At 37.1% G+C, this 24,824-nt stretch overlaps 1 protein-coding gene across 1 annotated transcript in view; it reads left to right on the forward strand.

Moving 5' to 3' along the window:
• The first annotated feature begins 21,042 nt into the window (after positions 1 to 21,042).
• LOC115626846 (sodium channel protein para) overlaps positions 21,043 to 24,824 on the forward strand; it is a 73,049-nt gene continuing 69,267 nt past the window's right edge. Inside the window, exon 1 of the mRNA XM_030522344.1 lies at positions 21,043 to 21,560. The gene's annotated coding sequence lies outside the window, so the exon portion shown is untranslated. The remainder of the gene's footprint in view (positions 21,561 to 24,824) is intronic.

Raw genomic sequence — 24,824 nt, forward strand, 5'->3', positions numbered from 1 at the left:
AAAGGCAGGATACGAAATAAATTACTAACTGAAACCACTGTAATAAAAAGTAAGTATATTTCAGTATATTTCCACCATCCATTGACGTAACAGAGAACTTTTATAACATTTCCATTTATTTGAGACATTCGAAGTTTGTAAAAGAATTTTGGGTAGTTAGAAATATAGAGGTTTACATACGTATAGAGGCCTTATTAAAGGCAAGATATGAAATAAATTACTAATTAAAATCACTGTAATAAAAAGTAAGTATATTTCAGTATATTTCCACCATCCATTGACGTAACAGAGAACTTTTATAACAATTCCATTTATTTGAGACATTCGAAGTTTGTAAAAGAATTTTGGGTAGTTAGAAATATAGAGGTTTACATACGTATAGAGGCCTTATTAAAGGCAAGATATGAAATAAATTACTAATTAAAATCACTGTAATAAAAAGTAAGTATATTTCAGTATATTTCCACCATCCATTGACGTAACAGAGAACTTTTATAACATTTCCATTTATTTGAGACATTCGAAGTTTGTAAAAGAATTTTGGGTAGTTAGAAATATAGAGGTTTACATACGTATAGAGGCCTTATTAAAGGCAAGATATGAAATAAATTACTAACTAAAATCACTGTAATAAAAAGTAAGTATATTTCAGTATATTTCCACCATCCATTTACGTAAAAGAGAACTTTTATAACAATTCCATGTATTTGAGACATTCGAAGTTTGTAAAAGAATTTTGAGTAGATAGTTAGAAATATAGAGGTTTATAGGGACATACGTATAGAGGCATTATTAAAGGCAGGATACGAAATAAATTACTAACTGAATCCGCTGTAATAAATTTACGTAACAGAGAACTTTTATAACAATTCCATGTATTTGAGACATTCGAAGTTTGTAAAAGAATTTTGGGTAGTTAGAAATATAGAGGTTTATAGGGACATACGTATAGAGGCATTATTAAAGCCAGGATACGAAATAAATTTCTAACTGAAACCTAATAAAAAGGTAATTTCTTGCTTGAAAACTGCCCTAAAGTCGAATGCATTCCAAGCACCAAGTACTGAGACAAGGCACTAGTTTGAAAAACCGTAGGGTGGCTATGAGCGTCATTTGCTTGCGACACACTTAGTCACACACACACTCATCTATAAACTATATATGTACATAACTATATACTCGTGTAACTATATAGGAACTCACATGCAGTGTGCATTTAAAGTTGTGCTCCATTTTGACGCCAATGTGCCGCACCAGACTCTCAGGCTCTCAGACCTCTTGACTGCCCCACCGCCCCAGCGCCTGACCGACTGACTCTGCCTCGCTGGTTGGCAATGCAGCGAGGTGTCGGCGTCAGCGTCGGTGTCGTTGTTTTTATTGTTGCCGACTCGACTGCCAAAAACCAGTCACCTATACTTACATACATATGTACGAGTATGTAACTATGCACCTATAATAAGTATGTACATACATATGTATGTATGTAGCCGTGTGTATTCGAATACGTGTGTGCAGTCTCGTTGTCATCATCGTTGGTGAAAATCGCGTGCACATTTGAAACAACAGCAACAACGATTTCACATTCACTATCGGATTCTGATTCTGATTCAGATTCAGATTCTTCGGTGCACTTGCACTCGCACATGTTGCTGCTTCTCGGTCTCGGTCTCGGCTGGTTGACTCGTTCGCCAGCCGAGTGGGTGGCTCGTTGCTTACCTCGGTGCTTCGGTAGGTTGATGGACAAGGCTTGTGGTGCTGGGTAAGGGGGTGGGCAGGTAATGGGGCGTCCTTGCTTGGGTGAAGGGGTGGGGGGGGGGAGGGGGCAGCCGTCGTTTCGTTTCGTGGCATTTGCGTAGCATTTCGATGATTTCTGCCTATTTCCTGCACACATATAGTACAGAGAAGCAAGGGGAGGAGGAGGGAGTGGATGGCGGATGGCGGATGGTGGACGGATGATGAATGTTGAGCAGGGCATCGGAGAGGGGTCAGGAGAGAGGCCAGGGCCAAATTGCAACAAGAGAGGCACCAGGCGGTGACTTTAATCGCGTGCTTGGTGCACATTGGCGGCGCACGTGTGTATGTGGTGTGTCAGTGTGTATGTGTGTGTGTGTGTCGGTTGCCAAAGCAACAAAATGAAACGAAAAGGCAAAGCAAAGCTCTAAATTGCTGTATAGTAGATACAGAAGGGAGAGGGAGGGACACTGTTTGCTGTGGCATGTCGAGACCTCTTGTTGCTGTTGTTGTTTTAGTTATTTACTGGCTGCTGCTCCATTATGCCTTTTAGTGGATTTGCAATTCTTCACTCGGCTGCCTAAGACAGCAACAATAGCAATAACAGCAATAACAACAACAACAACAGAAGCGTCAGCAATAACATTAGCGGAAGCTGCAAGATAAGCAGCAATTTCTCATGCCTGAGCCTTCAAAGCAGCGGATTTATATACTATACTCATATTAACTTATTTATAATTATGCGTAATTATTGCGCCAAGTGCAGGGACGTGCACACAATTAGCCTCATTACATTATGCGGTGTTTGTTGTAGTGGCCGTCGATATCCCTCTAACTGTCAACACATAAGCAACAACAACAACAGCAACACGATTGGCAACCGTACACTGCTAGAAACATTTAATTTCATCGCCGCCTATGATTGAAATGACTATTATTATTATTTCATCAACCACCAACGAGATGTTTTATTTCCTTTTAACATGAATTTTGGAAATGTGACAGCACTCCAATAGCTTCTGGCAACTAAGTCTGCTATTCGAAAAAATAAGCATTTAAATTAAGATTGTATGATCTGACGTCGCTGAACGACTTCAGCATCGATTGTAGACTCTAAAGCTGACGTTAATTGATTAAAAAAAAGATAAAATAAATGTCATCTCTAACACGGTTCTTCAGACTGTCTTGTGGCGGCCATATGTCCGAAATCGTTTTTCGTTTTCAATGCCATAAAACTATATACGAAAGAAGAGAACAATTTCTTTTATATTCATCTATAAGTTTAAGATCAATTTATTTGAATTAATACCAAAGATCTAGAAGCATTTATGTTTAAATTAAGACAAGCTTGGTAATAATAGCAATAATAATGAATATTCTACGCAATATAGTAGATGCAATCAATATGAGTGGCTCTTAGTATCGGCTGCTTTTTGAATAACTGACTTTGATTTAATTATAAGTCCCAAGTGGGATTTTCAATGAACGAAATCAAGTAGAGTAGTGAAATAAATTCGCGCACTTAATCGGGAATTAAACGGTCTATAATCAAGTAAATGGTAAATGTTTGGTAAAGGTTTAAGGATAATATATAAAATGAATAAAGGGGAATACTACCTTAGTATGAGACACACAGAAGGGCTCCACAGAGTGTCTAAAACATATGGTTGATCAGTATAAGGCGACGCGTCGATAGACTAGTCAAACACATATGTGTGAACGCCAGGATCTCGGGATGTATAGAATCACCAGATGACAGCTAGAATCACAAAACATGGCATACATTTTCACCTAAATATTCTAACCTTAAAGCTTAGTTTTCTTCTTTTAAATTTGTTGTTGTAGTGTATAATATAGTAAGTATTACTGATCTAGTTCAGCACTGAATTGCACTCAAAAGCATAGACGAAAAGCTCTTTGCAATTTGATGCCATTAAAAAATATGTCCCATTTTGTATATTTTTTTTTGGGGTGGGTGTACAGTGTTTTTAAATTTTGCATTCACAGCATTCGATTTTTATCTTTTCTTTGAGTGTAGCAGCAGGAGAGAACGCGGAGGCAGGAAGAGGGCGGCAAAGCACGCGCGACTCATAAACCAAATTTATGTAAATGCCATCAAGCCAGTTACGCTCACGCCAACAATAACAACAACAACGCTATTCACAACAACAGCAAATGCAAAATAAGGCAAGCATTTAAATAATTTAACGTTATGTGAAAAAGTGTGTGTGCTTGTGTGTGTGTTCGCGTATACACTGATAGAGCAAGACGGTTAATAAACAAGGACGAGTGCCCTCAATTTTATCTCACTTTCGAACTTTCAGCACAATTTGTACTTAAGCCAACACAACGGAGTGGGCTTAAATTTAATTGGACGCAACACAAAGGTCATTTGTTGTTGGAACACAAGTTCTCCCAAAATCATTAAATAATTCGAAATGGATATGGATCTCTCATTTGCTTTTAGTTCCTTCGATTTCGATTCGTGCTTTGTATTGCACGCGTACTTCGAACAGAATACGTCTTCAGTGGAATTTTGAGCGCTCCATTTCCAAGAACTCTTCGCACTAATTACTTAAGCAATTTTAGCAGACACAGCAAAGACATACTTGCCTTGTTAAGTCCCGCCTTTGACAAACTCCTCCCGGGCGATTCGCCTATGCCTGTCGGTTCTGTAATAGATGGTCTCGAACTGAGCACGGAGATGCTGGTGTTTCTGTAAATAAAATAGCATGCACAAAATAAGCTACAGGACTTTACTACGACAGCAGGAATACACTATTTTTTTTTTTTTAATTTGTATGCGTCTGGCACCAACCAACCAATAAACAATGGCTTATGATTGGAAAACTAAATAACACTCTTATATTCAATCTTAACAAGATATAAGACTAATTTTTCAGCGAGGCGCAATTTTGGTTTGTTATTTTAAGACATGTTTCTCTCATTCCATCAATGTAATATTTCCAATTGTGAAACCCACCTCCCATAATCCAATTAATTTTTGGGAAACGCTTGAGCTTGACCAGCGCTGCAGCAGCAAATATATTTATGGCTATAACTTCTTGTTAAATCGGTCTATCATAGTGAAACTTGGCATACGGACACATAATAACTAACTGGGGGTATTTGTTCGAAATTCCAAGAATTACGGGAGTTAGAGATTTTCGGTGGAGAGGGGGGAGGGAGGAAATTTTCTGCGTATTCACATAAGGCATCTTTGACTAAAATTTGGTGTTCCTAGGTCTAATAGTCTCCGAGATATAGGCGATTATACGAATGGAAAATCGGGAAAACCCCCATAGGGGGGAAGTGGGGGGTGGGGAAATCATAAAAATAAAACAAACTCGTGTAGAATACACACATAAGGCATCTTTGTGCAAAATTTGGTGTCTCTATCTCTTATAGTCTCTGAGATCGAGGTGTTCATACGGACGGATAGACGGACAGACAGACAGACAGGGCTAGATCGACTCGTCTCGTCATGCTGATCAAGAATATATATACTTTGTGGGGTCTGCCACGCCTCCTTCTGCCTGTTACATTTTTCAGCTCCCGCAAACCTAATATACTTCTGTACATTTCATGTACAGAGTATAATCAATATTGAAATTTTGAAATAATAATATTCAGGTGGTGTTATTTAAAAGTACTGACAGCAGCATACTTCTTAAAATACTTAGGGTAAGAAATGAACAACAATAACACTAAATAACAATTTGTTAAAAATTGCATATTGAATTTTGCATATTTGTTTTTTTCCTGAAGAGGATTCTTCAGCTATGTAGAAAGAACAACAATTTATGTTTCTGTTACGTCAAATGGCAAAGCTAGTAAGCCACACTAATAGATTGTTTGAATGTCAATACTATAATAATAATTAGTTAAGATTCATCGAAACCACATTACGATTTTCCAAATAGATTATTAATTACATCGAACGCAATTAGATATAATTCCTTCTTACACCTACCAAGAACTGCTTTTGAATTGCCGAGTCCTTATTTTTGAAGTGGGAAAATCGAATGTCTTCACGTTTCGCTCGACAATTGCTGACAGCGAAATAATAAATTACGTTTGGGTTACAAATAAAATACATCGTTCTGTAATGGAAGAAGTCTTTTGACTTTGAATTTGTCAATAAATTAGAAAAGCTCAATTAAATGAAGAAAAAAGGTAGATCAAATAAATACTTTTAAGAGAGAGAGTAATAAAGAAAATAAGCTTAGATGACGTTTCTTAATCCAAATTGTTTTTCATTTGGGTCTATAACAGTTTTTCGATATAGATGTTAAATTTTTTAACAATCTTTATCTTAGGTATAAATAAAGTGGAGCTTAAAGAAGATATTGCAAATAATTAAAAGAAAGAAAAACATTTATCTTATCGGTATAAAAAGAATGCTCTTAAAGTATGCAAACATTAACCCAAACAATATTTGCCCTCAAGCTAAAAAGCCTCGCCTGTTAACTGTTTATTATTTCTGATGTAATGAAATTATGTTCAAATATAAAATAATTGTTAAAGTTTAAGGGAAAAGTTTTTAAAATGGCTGAATTTTCAATTTGGTGTTATATCTTTAATCAAACGACAAAGGTCATTATTTAAAAATGAAGCGTGCTGTCGAATTGGGTTATTTTTGGGGCGTTTCGATGGGGGTGTAGTTGCAGCTTTGGGGGTCATTGGGCGTGACATATACATACGTTTGCCATTGACTTTTCTGTGCCTCCATGCATTGGCCGATCGAGAGAGGCTTTTCCCTGTGACAACAGTAACACTATAGCAACAACATAAACACACGACAAAAAAAAAAACAGCAGATAACAGGGTGTGGATGCGTGTTAGCTTGTGAACAAAAGGTACGGACATTTTGAGCGGTACTTGTACAAAAAGTGATGGACGACAGACCAGAGAGCGAGCACAGCTGCACCTAAAAGCAGAAGGCCCTGACAGGGTTTGTTAGACCCGCCCACTAGGTACCAACAGCACACACACGCACACACGCACACACACACATCGCCCCATAGCCGCCTGCACATGTTTTACTGTCAAAATGTCGTCATTGTCCATTCATGAAATGTGCGCCTTTTTCTTCTACCAAACACCAGCAGCAGCAACAACAACAACAACAACAACAACAAGAGCAAGAACAACCGCAACAGCAGCAAACAAAATGGACAAAAAGAGCAGAATGGGTTTGTGTGCTTGTGTTAGTTTATGCACGAGGACATTGCGAGGACGTACGTGCGACATTGTTGCTGTTGTTGCTGTTGCATGACACGCATATATGTATGTACATACATACATACATGTACACGTTTTGTTTTTGTACTTTCCGCTAAGCAAATTACATATGTATAAGTGTACACACACACCCAGACACACAGACACACATTTAACCAACACTCCTCTTTCTCGCTCGTTCCGTTCGCTGACATCATCCAGCCTTTCAACCATGAAGTAGCAGTCAGTTTATATTGCCACTTATATGTTTGTGTGTATGTGCGTGCGTGTGTGTGTGTGTGTGTGTGTGTGTGTGTGTGCGGGAGCGCTGTTCGCATTGCTTATACGCAAAATTGGACAGCACGCATCACACAGATACATTTTTATACACAATCCTCCATATACCATATAGTGCCCAAATGCTAATAAAAGGCTTATCATACAAACGTACATACTCGTGTATATTAGAGTATGTATTGTGCACATATGTATGTATGTATATTCATTCATCTGTTACTTGAAAACTGGCTCTTAAACAAATTTTATAAATGACTTCAGTAGAGACAATCACATTGAAAAAATGTTTTCAAGCTTTCAAGTTTTGTACAGCATTCGTTTTAGAATGAATATATGAAGAAGTTCATTAATAGTTTTCAGAATTAAAAAAAGCCGTTGCCTACTTTTTGGGCCTGGCTGTTCTGTTTTTGCAAGCATTAGCAGATACTGCAAAGTTGGCAACTAATTGCAATTATCATGTGTCATTACGCCGCATTAGTCAAAGTATTCTCCACACAAAACCGCATCTCAGTGGAGCTGTCATGGCATGTTTAATCAAGCAGTCGCACCCTGGCACTTTAATTTTGCAAAGAGCTCCGCATCAGTGCCTCGTACGCCCCTTCGGCATGCGCTGCACTTTGCGGCAGTCTCAAGTGTCAGTTTTGCGTTTTATTTCACAACCATAGCACACTGGTCCCAGCTCCATACCAAAGCACATTTTTCTTAAAATACTTATAATATTCAAGAGCTACGTTATTTATTTCACATTTATAGTACCTCTCACCGCCCCGACACAAGAGGCCTTCTGCAGGGATTTGCTGTGCACTTTCTTGTAAAATTTCTACGTAATTTTGCCTACAGTGGCATGCACGGACGAATAATTCCGTTCGATTTTCCTAGACACTGTGTTCGTAATGGAAAGGTTATTTTGAAATTGTTCATATTACCGCCAACTAAAAGGAAAGTCGATACAATCTTATATGTATATGTTCTCATATATATTCAAGAGACGTCGTGATATAGCTCTAGTTGTTTGTGCCTCTGCATGCACATACGCATATTGCATTACACTGCATGTGTTTATTCATATTAAGGGTATATGAAAAGTATATGAATTATTTATTACTATGAATAGTTGAGTCGATATACTTGTATGTCCTGGCTTGGAAAGTATAAGAGCTAAACTAACTAAACTTGGTGTGATCCACTCTACCACTCCTCCGATATTATTGATTTTCTACAAATTCCAGTAGTTCTTGGAGCTGTTAAACCAAATTAGGTCACTTGCATAGTGATAGGTCAACGCTTAGGCTACAGCCACAGTTTTTGTTGTGCATAAGAATTCTTTTTATTTGTTGATATTACTTCTGAAATTCGAAAGACCAGTTGATGACGCAATATATAAGTATTCATATAGTAGGGTGTACAAAATAAACAACTAACAACCAATGTGCTCTCAACCAATGTGCACTAAGAATGTAGCTGAGCCAGAAGTACCGTAAATGAAATATATATGTTTTTACATAAGTATGTATGTACTGGTTTTTATTTATCTTGCAAGGGCCACTTCCCACCTGATGAATCGGATTCGAAAACGACCCCTCAATCGAATACGAATTGCAACCAACATTGTAATGCTGGCCATCACCCAAAACCGCCGGCCAATGTTGGCAATCAAAGTGCAACTTTGTAAATCCTAGTCTGTGCTAGTTATGCATATTATTGGTAAAGTCAATGTGCACGAGTACTGCTATTTCTATTTCAGAAATTGGCAATCATTCCCTTGCATTAGAAGCAATCCTGATTGTTGTTTAAAATGCAATTTTGTTTGAAGTAAATCAAAACAAACAGGAAACGGAACGAACTATTTCGAGTTGTATTATTTACGGCTGGTTTTTGTTTTAAGTATTACATAAATAAAGTATGTTTAATTTGATAAATAAATGAAACATTTGCAGCAAGAATACTTCACAACATCAAGCTACACAAAACAATTTGTAAACCTACCCTTACTTTCCCTAATTAGAGCAGCTGTATCCTGCAGACCATAAATTAAATCTTCAACCACTATTGAGAATACCCTAATTGTGAGAATATTTCTTAAGAGGACTACATACTATACATACAACGATGGTCCGTTTGTTCAAGTGGTACTTGAAATTCAACTTAACTTTCGGTCATGGAAAATATTTTTTTCCGCACAACTTGTCAATAACCCAACCTTTTTTTTTACCACAACAGTGAAATTGTCAAAACTCTATTCGATTCTCCTAACTATTGTTATTGAATATATAGCTTTAGACATGAATGGTGAAATTTATGTGAAGAGCACTCAAAAATATAAAATTCTTGTAAACACTTTTCCGTGTCTTTTGTTTGAAGCGAAAATGAATTTAAAAGTGCAGCAAACATATTTGTACTGTTTTGGTAATGAATATACATATATACATATGCATTAATGAAGTGTTATTCATTAGTTGAAAATTAAGGGTCAATCTTGTCTTTGTTTCTTCATTTACATACGTGTACATTTAATAATGATCCAATTCGTTGACTATTTAATTATGACCAAGAATTTGCTTAAGTAAAAAGGAAATTGTTCATGATTGTGTAAATTTCCCTTGAAGTAACTCGATTATTGAAACGCTGATTTACATATACCAAGAGTATATGTAGATATACATACATATACTATGTATGTACATATAGTAGCGTCACAATATTTACAAGCGCAGCCAAAATGATTTCATTTTATTAAGCATAAAGTGCACAGAAAAAAACGAATTTGATAAAATGGCTATCGCAAATGCTGCCTCAATCTATTAAAGCATTGTTTTAAAAATGGAGGTTGTTTCAATGAAATCTACTTGCAGAAAAAACGCACGGCAGTATGATGACAAATGTTCACATCGTTAAATATTTACAAAAATTAAAATGTATTAAGAAATAGTAAAAATATGAGCAATGGTTTGGCAAAGTTAGAGAGGAAAATAATATATTCCCAATTGAGTGGAAATACATATGTTTTTGTCAATATATTTTGAAAATATATATTTATTTCGCCTATTCTGCATAATTTCAAATTTTTTTCAAGAATGTTTCATTCATAAATTGAAAAATGCAACTATAAATAGCCTTCTGCAGGCGAATCCAGGTGCACACGCACCGCGGCGCAAAACACAAAACACAAAACGTGAAACACAAACTGAAACGCAAACGCAAAGAAGTGGAAGGCAATTAAAGGGCAAAAGCAGAAAATAAAACAAAATGAAATCAAATTCGCTGGGGCTGTCGGTTGCGGCTGACTTTGCAAGAGCAACGAATTGCTGTTGTTGTTGTTGTTGTCCTTGTTGATACTGCCATTGTTGCTGTGCTTTTGCGTTTGCTTTGACGTATGCAGCACAAGCGTATGCCACTTTTGTCCACAATTTGTTTTTTGTTTTTTTGTGTCCATTGGTGAAAATTTCCTAGCGCTCTTCATGCGCCACCGTTCGCCGCCCATTCGCTATTTGGTATTCGCCTTTCGCCGTCACCGTCACCATCGCCGTCGCCGTTGCTGTTGCCATCGTCATCATCAACGTCCTCGTCTTCATCGTCGTTCTCGCGTCCTTTTTCGTGAGCCATCGTCGTTGTTGTTGGGGTTGTCCCAATGACCAAGTGTCGAGCCACACGTAGCGTTGCCATCGCCGTCGCCGCCGCCGTCACCATCAACTCTTGGCAGCGTGCGCGCTCTCTCTCTCTCTTTCTCTTCCTTTTTGCTTTTTCTGTCTCCTCTCCTGCATGGAAACTGGCACACGCCGAAGCTCGGCCGACTGTGCGCTCGTGTCTCGTGCCCCATGCATGCCGAACTCAACGAAAGTCGCACTCTGCGGCTGCACACGCGCTGCGGCAGCTGACAGTTTCAGTGAACCACGGAGACGAACGGATTACGGGTAACACAGCCAGCGGCCCAAAAAAAAAAAATAGACAGGGCTAACATAAAATTTAGCACCAATCCAAAAAGAAAAAGAAAAGCACAAGAAAATGCAAATAATATGAATATATAAAGCTATTGATGTTGCCAAAGTTGTCACAAAAAAAATAAGTAAATAAATAAATAAAGTAAAAAATAAACACACACACACGAAATGGAAAACCGCAGTGCGCAAAGAAGAAAAAGTTGTACATAGCCTCATATATACATACATATATATTCTTTGCATATATGGTATGTTTTTTTTTGCAATTTTTTTTCAAGTGCCAAAGCCAAATCGTAACGCAATTTTTTCCTCTTTTTGTATTTTTTGTTGTTGTTGTTGTTGTTTGGCGTAACAAACATTTTGACGCGTGTGCGAATAACGAATGCAAAGACGAGTAAGCAGAGCAGTGAAAAGAAGAAGCAGCATCAGCATCAGTAGAAAAGCAGCAAACATATACATAAATATATAAATAAATATATGTATAAATAAATACATATATATATATATATATATATATATATATATATATATATATATATATATATATATATATATATATATATATATATATATATATATATATATACAATTATATATATGTATATAAAAACACACACATATATGTATATATACATTCATATATATGTGATAGTTGTGCGTGCAAAACGTGGCGTATACTTAATTTTGCTTTGCAAACGGCATACGATTGCGTATACGCCTAGTTGTGCCTTGTACATGTAACTCGCTCGCCCCTTCTACTACTTGTATATTATGTGTCTGTGTACGATTTTTGTGTATATATATATATGTGTGTGCGTGTGTGTGTGTGCGTGTATGTGTGTGTGTTTGTAGGCATTTGTAACACTTTGGTGCGTTGCATGCGTGTTCGTGTACGTATGTATGCGTGTGTGTGTGTGTGTGCGTCACACAACGTGTTACGCAGCCAGGGCCGCACACACAGTTTTTTTTTTTTTTTTGGCTACACACAGCCTGACCAGCAGCATCGAAAAGTGCAAGCGCCACCCTTCTCAGTAATTTTCGGTAGTATTTAAGGATATTTAAAGGGAAGCGCTCATAAGTATGCAATGAAAATTTGCGCAAGCCAAATAGACCAACAACCACAACAAAAACGCTAGTAACCTAAATGTACGATTTGTGCGGCACACATACGCATGCCACATAGTCTCTACAGCAACAACAAGAACAATTAAATAGAACCAGCAATAAAAGGCAGAAAATAAAATAAAATGAAGGAGGAACACACGAAAAAGAAAACGGCGCACACAAAAATTGGACTTTCGATTTTTCGTGACTTGGTTGCGCATTGCAAGTGTTGTTGTTGTTGCTGTTTCTGTTTCTGTTTCTATTGCTGCTGATGTTGTTTTTGTTGTTGCTGTTGCTGTGCCTTCAGCCTGGCCTTTTTTTGTTGTCCTGCACGCTTGCCAGTCGCCTTTTGTTAGCCTGCTTGCCAGCCTGCCTGCCTGCCTGCCTGCCTGACTGACTACCTAACTGCCTGCTGTTTAGGTTATGTGTATCTGGCATGTCCTTTCGGAGCGCGCATATGCCATGTGTATGTAAGGCAATGCCAACGAAGACGACGAAAACGACGTCTGCGCTGGCACGAAACTCAACTCAACACAATTGAACTTACTCAACTCGAACAAAAACAACAACGAACAGTCACACAAACACAAGCAAATGTTTAGGAACTAACACAAAAAATATGAAACGGGCGAAAAATATATAGAAGACAAGCAACAAACGAAATGAAAAAGGAACAAAACGAAACGAACAAACGCGAAGCAATGCGAAGCAACGCGAAGCAACGCGAGGCTTGCCAAACAGTCAGTCAGTCAGTCAGTCGGTCATTCATTCTTTCAATCGATCACTACGTATGTCAGTCTTCAATGTGTAGGTTTCTTGCCCAGTCAGTCATTTAGCGTGCAAGTCCAGGGTGCAATTAGATATGTAGGTAATTGGTACTTTGATCAGCATACATGGATCAGTTCTGTTGGAAAAAATTTAGTCGATCTTTAATGAACGGAAAATTCTATCTTTGCAAGCAGATCAGAAACTTTTAGTGTCCGCTCGAATCGACTTGGCTTGGCTGTTTTTCAATGTGAATGGACGTGTAGTCGACAATTAAAATCATCAAAATGAATTTAAAATTACATTTTGAAAGAAGGAAGTATTCGGAGCCAGTAGCAATATCTTATTCGTAATTTCATTTCATTTCATTTCATAATCTAAAAAATGCTGCTCTGATTTATTAAAGGTTGTTACATCAGTTGCATCAGAAACTAATTTTATTTTGCATTTATTTAATCAGCTATGCCCGACTAATCAGAAGAAGAATCACCTCAAACTATTGATCAAACTATTCTAGTCTAGTTATCGTTGATTTTCTGATCGACAGCACGATTTCAGCAAACTTACGAATTATCTGCGTGTCTGACTATATCTTTAGTTTGTCAAGCAGTCAATCATCCATTGTTGTTTTAGTCAGTCAATCAATCAGTAAAATAGTAAATCAGTCAACTATCCAGTTATCCATTCGCTCAGTCAGTTAGTTATTAATTTCGTTCAGTCAATAATGAGTGAATCAAGCAGGTAGATAGTTCGTTTTTTAGATAAACAGTCTATTAGTGAGTTAGTCAGTTACTCATTCACTCATCCACCGATTCACTCATTCAGACACTCACTCACTCCGTCACTCAGTTAGGCATTTCGTCATACATTGCACCCAAAACCCATCCTGCTACTTATCCTAGCCAACCCAGCGACGGCAATTCGCGCGCGTGCCACATCGCGTTTCGTGTTGTTTGCGCAAAAAAGCCGAGCGGCGGCGGCGACAAGCACGAGGCCCAGTGGCATGAGCTGGGCTGGGGCAGGGACAGGGACACGGACACGGACGCGGGCGCCCAACAACAGTCAGCAGTGCCATGGCTAGCAACTGCTTCACAATTTGTATTGCCTTAGTGTTGGCTTGGTTGTATGGTTGGTTGGCTGGCTGGCTGGATGGTTGGCTGGTTGGTTGGTTGGATGTTTGGTTCAGGCATTACGTTTCGTTTCATTTGTACTGTGTTGCCCACTCTTAGGCATTGCTTGCAACGCCAACAAAGCAGCAACAACAGCAAAATAGACTCGAAAGAATTGTGCAATGCATTTGCATGGCACATAGTTGTAATTGAAGTTGTTTGCTTGTCTACTGAGGCTTAGACATGCAACACACGCATGGAAAGGAGCTGCCTACACCTGGCTACACAGGCATTCAGGCATATATGTATGTATATGTGTACATGAAGCAACCTCTACCTAGCTTTTGTCCCATTTAACATGTTCGTTTAAAAGCCTCAGTACAAATGTATGCTTCAGTTCTGTTTTCTTCAATTCCATTTTTACTAAGACTACAATTTTCGTGAAGTGCCTTTTCATTCTGACTGACTATGTGTGCTTAAGCACTGTATTCAATTGTTGTTGTTGCAGTTGTTGTTATTGTGGCTGCCGGCTGCCATATTGTTGTTGCAGTTCTCGCTTACAATTGTTGGCTCAACATATTTCAAATGCTGACTACAAAATGCAAAAGAATTTTTGCAGCGCCTAGCTTCGCATACAAAGGCGTGCTAAAAATGAAAGCTTAACACACGCACATCCATACATAGACACACACACACACACATACATATTTGACTTTCGAGTATTCAAGTGTGTTAATAAAACGCGAAGTGAATGTTTCCTTTCCCTTGCTGCTGATATGAAGTTGAAAGCGAAAATTCGTAGCTGAAGCACTCAGCTCAAAACGAGTGACTGTGTGCGTACGAGTACGTGTATGTGTGTGTGGCTGTTCGCATTTTTTGAAGTACGAGTAGAAGCTGAAATGTGTATGTTAATCTCACACTCTGTAGACTTTCCACTTAGGTTTTGAGTGCCATAAATATTACTCATACGCCATGTGCGCCCTTTGCTGTGTGTGCTTACGAATATCTTGACTTAATTTTCTAATTTGTTTTTATTTTTATTTGCTTCAGGTTGCTATTTAGTGAGGCGTGCATATTAGAGGGTTAATTAAGGGGGTCGCAAATTAAAATTACACTTATACAGACACATATGTTGTATAATACGTTTTCATTTGAAAATAAATTGGAATCAGATATTGAATTGCAAATCCTGTATGAGAATATCGTATATAATTAGTTGTTCTTTAGTGGTTATCCGAAACATTATTTCTACTTATTTTGAATAGTTTAAAAAAAAAAAAAACTCGAAATATTTTCGAGTTACTTACTATTTGCTAAAATTTCTTTTGATATTGTAATACATAGTGCGTCATCGGGTTAACATTCCAGCCAAAAAGTATAATTAAAATAATTTTTAAACAGTGTTTTTTATAGTCGATCATATGCTTAGCTAATATTAATACATTTTTAACTGTAAACTTGTTTTAATGAATCTATCCTCATATATTCGTTTGCGAAGCTACTCGTACATATTTCCAATATGTTCTAGAGAAATGGCTGATGAAGCCCGCTTCTTGCCTTCAATCATTTCTGCTTTGTTGAAACATAGTTCTGTTCTCTAAGCTCGTACACTTTACGCACACACATTTTGTATCATATCAGCCACTTCATTAAGCTCAGATTTTGACACTCAATCTATGATTTAGAAAAGCGAGCAGAGTCTATCGGACCACAACACAAATTTATTTTCTTGTCCTTCCTAATTTCATTTCTTATCCGAAAAAACAACGTACCGTCACTCAAAAATGATTCCAATCCCGTGAGGTCCTGCAAAATTCAAGCGCATTTCTTTTCGTGCAACGTTAAATGGGGTTTCTATTCTTCAATTTTAATCGATTCGAATGTGAAGCTTTTCTTATCTCTATTTAGTCTTGAATGAGTTGGATTCTTTTCTTAATAAAACTGCTCTCTTTTCAACATTTTTACATATTACAAAATATTATTGCCGTTGTGCCGGATATAACTTTAGTATTCCTACAGGTTTTATTGTGGCTCCTTGTAAACAATAATAGAACACCGCAAACCGCTAAAATATTTTTTAATATTAATTTATTTGTCTTAAGTCTATGACTTAAAAACTTTACATCTTAGAAAGTCGGTTTTAATTGATTGCATCAATTAGACTTGGGCTTTTAAATTATTTTCTTGACTGCCTAATTTAGCAGATGAAATATAAATATGAAATATGAATTTTGTAGGCTTGTAACCTTTTTAAAATCTGTCCTAAACCTAATCTTGTTGGGCATGTGTTTGGCACGCAAATTTTTGAAAATTTTGAAGGATTGTCAATTAATGATTTTATAAAAACAAATTAAGCTTTTATCTTGCATCTTAGCGTGTTTATTATTATTTTATAAACGAAAAAAGCAGCCATATTTTACAGAAGTAACTAAATAGAACCTTACTTACCTGTATATAGAATTGATTTATCAACTCTTAACCGTTAAATAGGCTCTGCTGTTTCTTTAAAATTAAGTCTTACTAACTTGTTGTTAGCCAATCACATGGCTCATATGCTCATTAATAATTAAAATTATGGGAGTCGCGCTAATGGGAGTGTCGATTACAACAAAATTACAACAATCGCTAGCAGTTTTTCAAGAATTAAGCTTTGACATGGCACTTGCATAGTTTGCCTGTTATCCATACTTTCTGCCGATGGGTAGTAGGTTTGCGATCCTGTGCAATAGATTTAAGCTTACTTGCGATCTGCAATAATAAAATTGATACTTATTAATTTATAAATATATATATTGTGATTTTGTACATATGTACTTCTACAGATATCTGATATTGTGCGTTGGCTTTGCTGTTGACACAGCAAAAGAACACATACTATATATATATACTTATACTTATATATATATATACTTAATAATTCCGCTTAAATGTCATGAAACGGGTGTGGGTTTGTGTGACTTTTGGGCGATAAAATATGTACTCAATAAAGAAAGAGCAGCAACAACAATAATAACAACAGCTATGACTTTGTCGCTTGACTTGAAGCTTGGTCAGGGCCCAAGGGTTAGCCTACGCGCCCAACTGTCGGGGCCAACGTTAAACAATTTTATTTGTTTTCTGTCTGTATCTGTGTGTGTGTGTGTATGTCCGCGTGTCCGTGTGCATATGCGTGCTTGAGTTTGTGCTTGTGTGTGTGTGTGTGTGTGTGTGGTGTGCGTGTGCATGTGTATGAGTGCCCATTTCCTTATATAGCGCCTTTCATTGTTTGTGTTCAATTGGTTCCTTTCTGCTGTGGTCGCTGCTGCGGTCGCAGTTGTTGCCGACATTTGTTGTTTATTTTTTCGTGTGTTGTTGTTGTTTTTGCGTTTGCTTTGTGTTCGCGTTGGACAAATTTACATAACGTAAATGCCGCATAAATAAATTATTAAATACGTGTGCCCAAGCACACACACACAAACTCACTCCCGCACACAACACTCACTAATGTATGCATTGCTTTATTTCCCACAACATATGCACATACACTATGTGTCTGTGTATGTACAGAAGAAGTACATATGGCGTGTACATGTATATAAATAAACCTATCTAGTACAGTCGAACAGTCAAAATCTTGTGGATTTTGTGAAATTTGTTAGCAAAAGCTAATCTTCTTTCAGTCAAAAACCAATGGCCCTCACTCAACGTTTCATAGAAAGAGACTTGACTACTGGGAGTTACTTTTCATTTTCAATCTGCAAAATTTTGCGAATTTTCGTGGAAATATCTTCGAGCGGATATATCAGTACACGCAGTGTAACAGTATTCTCAATAATTCATGCATTGACAATTCAGTTGGCGTTGATTTAAACACGATAATCGGCTTTCCAATTATGTTTGTCGCCTTTATTACTGTTCGATTGATGGGTTCTCGGCTTTGACTTCATAGAAATATCAATTTCTAGCATGCCTAGAATATTTTCATAGCTGCCGTCTGATTCTTAGAAACATTAAGATATTCTCGTAACTAAAATGTACGAAAATGATGAGGAGTGTAATTGTTTCACTAATAACTTTTCTTAGAATTGACCGGCTTTGATGAAATTTGAAACAAAAGTAGATAATTATATATAAATTATGTGTGCCAAAATTCTATAGCGGGGGAAGCGGGAAAGAAGGAAAATTCAAAAAAATTAATGTCTAGATCGATTTCTCGCGACACGCTGATTCAGAATATATATACTTTATAAGGTCGGAGATGCTTCCTTCTGCCTGCACCTTGCGCAAACCTAATTTACCCATTTTTACCCTACGGGTACAGGGTATAAAAATGTTCATACAATTGTTCCGAGTAAATAGTATTAAATGATTGAGAACATTAATGATTAATTGCTTAGATTGGTTTGTGTTGTAGTTACAAAGAGCCTTTATATTTGAAGTAGTATTTATGGGAGTCGTTAGTGTGCTCTTTTTGTTGCTTTAATAAGATATACCTTTCAGATACATTTAATAATAATTTGACGTAAGCAACGACAAATTCCTTGTAATCTAGCAGTTGTAATCTCTAAAGGTATTACACACTTCACTCGAACTGAAATGAAATTTCTTTCCTTACACAAACATCATTTTTATTAATCTCGAAACATGTACTGTTGAATTGGAATAATTCGGAAGAAGCTTTAAGGATTCGTATACTATTCATGCAGAATAGATGGCATGTTCTTGCCAAAATGTATTCACATACATACCATACGAGTATATGTGTAAAATATCTTAGCCTACTTGTTTCTTGTGGCTCTGCCTCTGCTGCTGCTAATGCCAACTTTCTGCATTTAAATACATACGTACATATATATTTTTAAACGTATGTTTTCAGTGTGGATGTGTGTGTGTGTGTGTATGTGCAACTGCGTTGAAAAACATCAATTGGTCTATTGAACAGTCGTCGCATGTCTGACCAAATAAAAAAGGGGGGCAAAATGATTTGTGATAATCACTGTGTGCTATTTTTAAAGACATAACTTATGAAGGCAACCACAAACACATAAACAAGTACATACATATGTACATATACATATATACACATGTAGTATATGCAATGCATTAGGACAGCTGCCCACAATACGAAGCCGACAAAAACGGCATGGTTCGGCGTGGCCTAGTCAGGCCGGTGCCAAATGTTTCAAAACGCTTTCAAATTTGCTATTGTTGTGGCAACTAATGTGGCGCGCAACACACACAGACACACAAACACATTCACAAATCCAAGTCGAACGAAGGACTGAGGCGCGGCCCCGCTGCAGAAGTAGAAAAAGAAGGAGCAGTACCAGAAACAGCGAGAAAGCGAACAATTTGATGACCTAAAAATAGCATAAGTCACAAAGGCATGCGGCGAGCATCGCTAACAGCGAACAGCGGACACGACGGCAACGACAACGACAACGCCAACGAAAACGTCGTCGACGGCGACAGAGATGATGGGAAAGTAGCACAACAAAAGTTGTGTTGACAACGAGTAGAGAGTGTGGTGGAGCAGCTGGGCCTTGTCCGGGGCCGAAACGAGTGCGACGCGAGTGGCGCGTAACCGTTGCGGCGAATGAATTTGGCTTTAGGACTCAATTCGCCGCAGCAAAGCAAGGCAAACCACAAAAAAAAAAAAAAAATTAAAAACGGGTTTGCAGCCTTTTTGGGATTGCCTTTTATCTTTGCGTTTTGCCTTTGTGCCTTTGCGTTTTAATTTCATGTTTGTTGCGCTGCCACTCTGCTGCGTGTGTTTTCGTTTGTTTTTCCATTTCCTTTTGTTTGTGTGTGGCTCTCTCTCGCTCCCAATCTGTATACCCAACTTTGGACAGCAAGTGAATACGCTTAATAAATGTGAGCTAAATTAAAGTGTTTAATGAAAAGTTGCACGTGCGCCGAAAAGTATGCTACGCTATGCGCCAGTGTTGTGCAATGAAAGCGGCAAAGTGTGCGTGTCCGCGTTATGTCTGTGTGTGTGTGTGTGTGTGTGCTTGCGTGTGTGTTGCATAAACATTAACATTCATAATTGCTATTTTGTTCTGTGTTGATTTTTTTTGCTGTTCGTGTGCCAAGCAACGATGAAACAAAACTCGTAAGAAAGTCAAAACCAAATAAGTGGCCAGCAATATCTTTATATAAATTCGAAAAGTGCACACACATACACACACACACACATTTTGAGTGTGTTTGTGTATGTGTGACTATTATACTATTACTTTCATTGCGCATTTCGTCGACTTCCTTTTGGGTGCAAAGTTAGTGCAATACGTCAACAACTGAAGCAGCAGAGCATAGTAGTGGATAATTTTAACAAAATACAATAAAAACAAAAAAGAAAAAAAAAATTTAATCAACAAATATAGGAAAATAAATATATATGTATATATGTATATGTATATGCAAACAAATTAAGAAACAAAAATCCAAAACAATACTTTAAATAATACCACAAATGAAAATAAATTAAAAATCAATCAACTTGAATATTAAACGAATAGAAAAGAAATAAAAAATCCCCACACCCCGAAACCAAAATCAAAGTAAAAGAAATTTCAACCTAAAAGCAGCAACAATATTACAAATCGATAACATTGAGAAATCACAGCAGCAGCAGCAACAACAACAACAACAAATAAAACAGCAACTGCAATCTACAGCAAAAGCAACAGCAACAACTTAAGTCAAATCAAAGCTACAATAAATACCAATACTAATACCAAAACCAAAAACGCTAGCGCCGGCTAAAAGAACACACACATACAGACACGCATATACAGACACGAAACGACATAATATAATAAACACGCACATGCACGTTACCGTTACCTCGTTGTACTCGTCGCCATCACCTCCGTCGCCATCGTCTCTGCCCTCGTCTTTGTGTGCGCCCTCGTCGTCATTTTCTTCTACACATCGCTTTGCCTGAAGCCCTGAAGTTTGAGCAGCAGAATAGTTCATTGTTGTTACTTTTGTTGTTGTTTTTTGTGTGCGTGTGTGAATTTTTATGCGAAATATTTTTTGGACAAATTTCGAAGCAACGCAAAAGGAAAATATAATTGCAAAAAGCACAGAGCTTGTATTTGGCGCGTCGTGTTGTATCTTCATGTGTGTGTGTCTCGCGTGTGTGTTGGTGTCTGTCCAAATTGTGTGAGCTACAACAACAATTAATACAACTAAAACAACAACAGGAGCAACAGCAACACAGCCTCCGTAACAGCAATAGTTAACAACAAATATTGTAACACCAACCAATCAGTTTATTGCACAACATCAACATTAAGAGCAACAGCAACAGCAGCAACAACAGCAGCTAGTTGCATTCCACAACAAAAACAACAACAACCGGAGAATCAGCAACAGGAAGAAGCACAACATCGATTGACATCGATTTACAGTGAGTTAAAATTTTCTTTTCTTACATAAAACTCTATTTTTGTATTTAATTAAAATGTTATACAAAGGCACTCCAAATATTAGTTTGTAACAAAATAGAAACAATTTTAATGTTCATTCTTTTCATAATTAATGAACTTTGAGTCACAAGATTGGAAAAAAATCAAAAATAATAGATAAAATTTGATAAAAAATATGTTATTTAATGGTCCGATCTTGCCTACTTTTCAGTAATTGTCGTTGAAAAAGAATAAAGAAATGCATCTATTTATTTATTAAAGTTATTTAGGCAGGGTATTTCAGTATTAAAGAATATACCAAGAAAAAAATGATAAGACATTAATTATTTTCCATCTATTATATATAGATATAAATGTAAAAATTTGTTCGAATGGTTCTTTTTGAATAGTTTCACATTTACTCGCTAAAGAGCAGAGAATCTATAAATTTTAATTCAAATAAAGTTTTCATCTAATCCACTTCTCACAAAGCTAGTTAGAATTATCCTAGATAAAAATGAAACATATTTGAATCAATTAAATAAAATACATAATTGTATTTAAAAAGAGCGATTCCCTCCTGGACAGATGTGTCTTTTAAATACGGAGGTGATGAATACAAATTGAGACATCATCGGGAATGGGCCTCACAAAGACCTTATTTTTGTAAACATTCGAGTAAATAGAAGCAGTCACGACGTTATATTTGCAATTTGTAATTCAAACAAATCGAATTTAAGCCCAACATATGTACTTGCATTTCCTTGAGACTTAGCTTAGTTTCAATAATATACAGTTCTGGTCATGTGTGATGCTGTTGTCCGTCAACAGTCCAAGTCCAGGTCATTCATTTTACAAATTTTACCCCAAAATGTGAGAGAATTTCTGAGGAAATAGCAGTACTTAATTACAATACTCTGTTGTTGAATAATATGCAAGAATGTTAAATGGAGATAGTCAGTCACGTTGTTTGAATATACATTGAATATCAACTATACAGCTATTAGCTCTTTAATGCTTGTTCTGTGAATTTTGTGTATGTGTAATCAGTATGCGATTTTTCGTTCTCGGAGGGAATGACTAATATTTAGATCATGCAGCTCGCAAGCTTTCAATTATGCCACTGACTTATGCTCAATGAATAGGCATATGAATAGACTCTGCTCAATAATTACAAGTATATTGGATTACTCGATATGAATCAAGAGCTTTTAATGCAATGTCGTGCAATCGCATTGTATCTTATTACTGATGTGCACATCAGCCTGTAGCTGTTGCTCTTTTTGCCTTTCATTTCTCTGCTCATTTTTTCATTCCCCTGGTGGTGGTGGTGGTGCTGCTGCTGCTGCTGCTTCTGCTCTTGGCTTTCATGCGTTTCGTGCCTTTCGCTACAACCTTTTTCCTTTCTTTTGGAGGGCAAATGTTCAGCAGCGCCCCTGTAAGTGGGCAACACAAAAATTCCTAAGCACATAGCTAACATGCGTCAGTGGATGGGAGAGGGCACGGAGGCGGAAGGTGAAGCGGTAGCAGCAGCAGCAGCTGCCAGCCAAACGTTTCGTTAAGCAAAATAATGATAAAAAGGAAACAGCGGAGCGTAGTTAATGTGCGCGCATTTTCTCTCTCTCTCTCTCTCTCTCTCATCTCACATTTCTCTCTCGCCCTCTATGGTTTGTCAAGGAGCACGGCGTGTCGTAAAAGCGCGCGCGCTCTCCCATTCACATGCTCTTCTTCTCATCCTTTCAGGCGCTCTGCATTCCTCACTCTATGTTAAATTCATTGAATAATAACGTGCAAATGGACGTGGCTTTCGTTCAGTAATTGTACCCACAAAAATACAATTTTTAGAATAATCGCAGTGGAGCATTATCTATACATAATCACTTTTCCCAAATGTGAACATGTTATGTGGAATAAGTGTCTTAAATTGTAATATAATTTCTTATTTTACATCACTGCATTCGCGTCCTGTTGGTCTGTTTCTTGAGCTGGGAATTCGATTTCGATTGCGATTGCCTTTCATTGCACACTTTCGAGCGTTTGCAAAATTGCTCAAACGCATGTACACATAACAATCATTGAAGCATATATATATGTACATTTGTATGTGTGTGTGTTTGTGTTGTGCGTGTTCGTCTGTATATTTGCATATTGACACATTTGTGGCCTGTGTGCTCATGGAATTAAGTTCCGAACATTTTGCATGAGTCATCGCCTCTTTTAATTGCGAGTGGGAAAAATAAAAAATTGGATTTTACACAACATGGCCAATAAACAAGTAAGCAAATACGCGAAAAGGCCAAATACAATCATTTTTATTGCATATATGAAAATACATAAATAAATATAAATATATATTATATATATACAAAAACACGGCGAATTATTGAACTGACCTACTTTTATGCTCAACTCGAACTCACAGACACATGGCCATTTAGATGTACACAAATATGAGCTAGTGTGCGTGCGTGTGCGCGTGTATATATTTGTATATATGCACACATACATATCTATACATAAGTGTACGCGAGTGTGTGTTTGTGCTACACCAAAAACCAAGAGCTTACACGTTGCTATTTCCACTGACCAAGAGTGCTTTGACCTTAGCTGCCTGCTCTTATATAAGCTAGCACAAAATTCAAAATGGCCAAACTATTTCGCCGATGGATCAGCATATAGCCTTTAGGGTCGCATTTATTGACATTCTCCAAACATATGCACATATGCACATATGTGCTCGTATATGTATTGCAGATTTTACAAGTACTAGTAGCAGGTCTGAAAAGTGACATTTAGAAAATAATAATATAGAATAATCATGTATATAGGGTATGCAAATATACAGATAGCTCTACCCATAATTCAACAATTGACTACGCTTAGTAAATTTAAATGTAATCAAAATAGGACAGAAGCTCAGTTTAAAAACTCCACCTGAGATACAGACAGACGAACCCAATGATATACTTGTACGTATAACATAAATGGGCGGACAAATTATGTTAAAATACTGGAATATTTTAATAATAATAGCAAATAACGATTTTGTAGTTTTTTCGATAAGCCTACACTATTTAGAAGTTGGAAAAATGCTTTGTAGAGGTAGTTGATGTAGACACTCAGATGGGCATACATCGTTTACAAACTGAAACCAATACTTATTGCTGTAAAATTTGTTACCTACTTACCATTAAATATAATTTAACAGCGATTACAGCAAAATGTATTTGCAGTTCTACAGAACGTAACTAAATGATTCTTAATAA

This window comes from Scaptodrosophila lebanonensis, unplaced genomic scaffold, assembly GCF_003285725.1.
Source record: "Scaptodrosophila lebanonensis strain 11010-0011.00,11010-0021.00 unplaced genomic scaffold, SlebRS2 tig00000089-arrow-pilon, whole genome shotgun sequence".
NCBI lineage: Eukaryota > Metazoa > Arthropoda > Insecta > Diptera > Drosophilidae > Scaptodrosophila > Scaptodrosophila lebanonensis.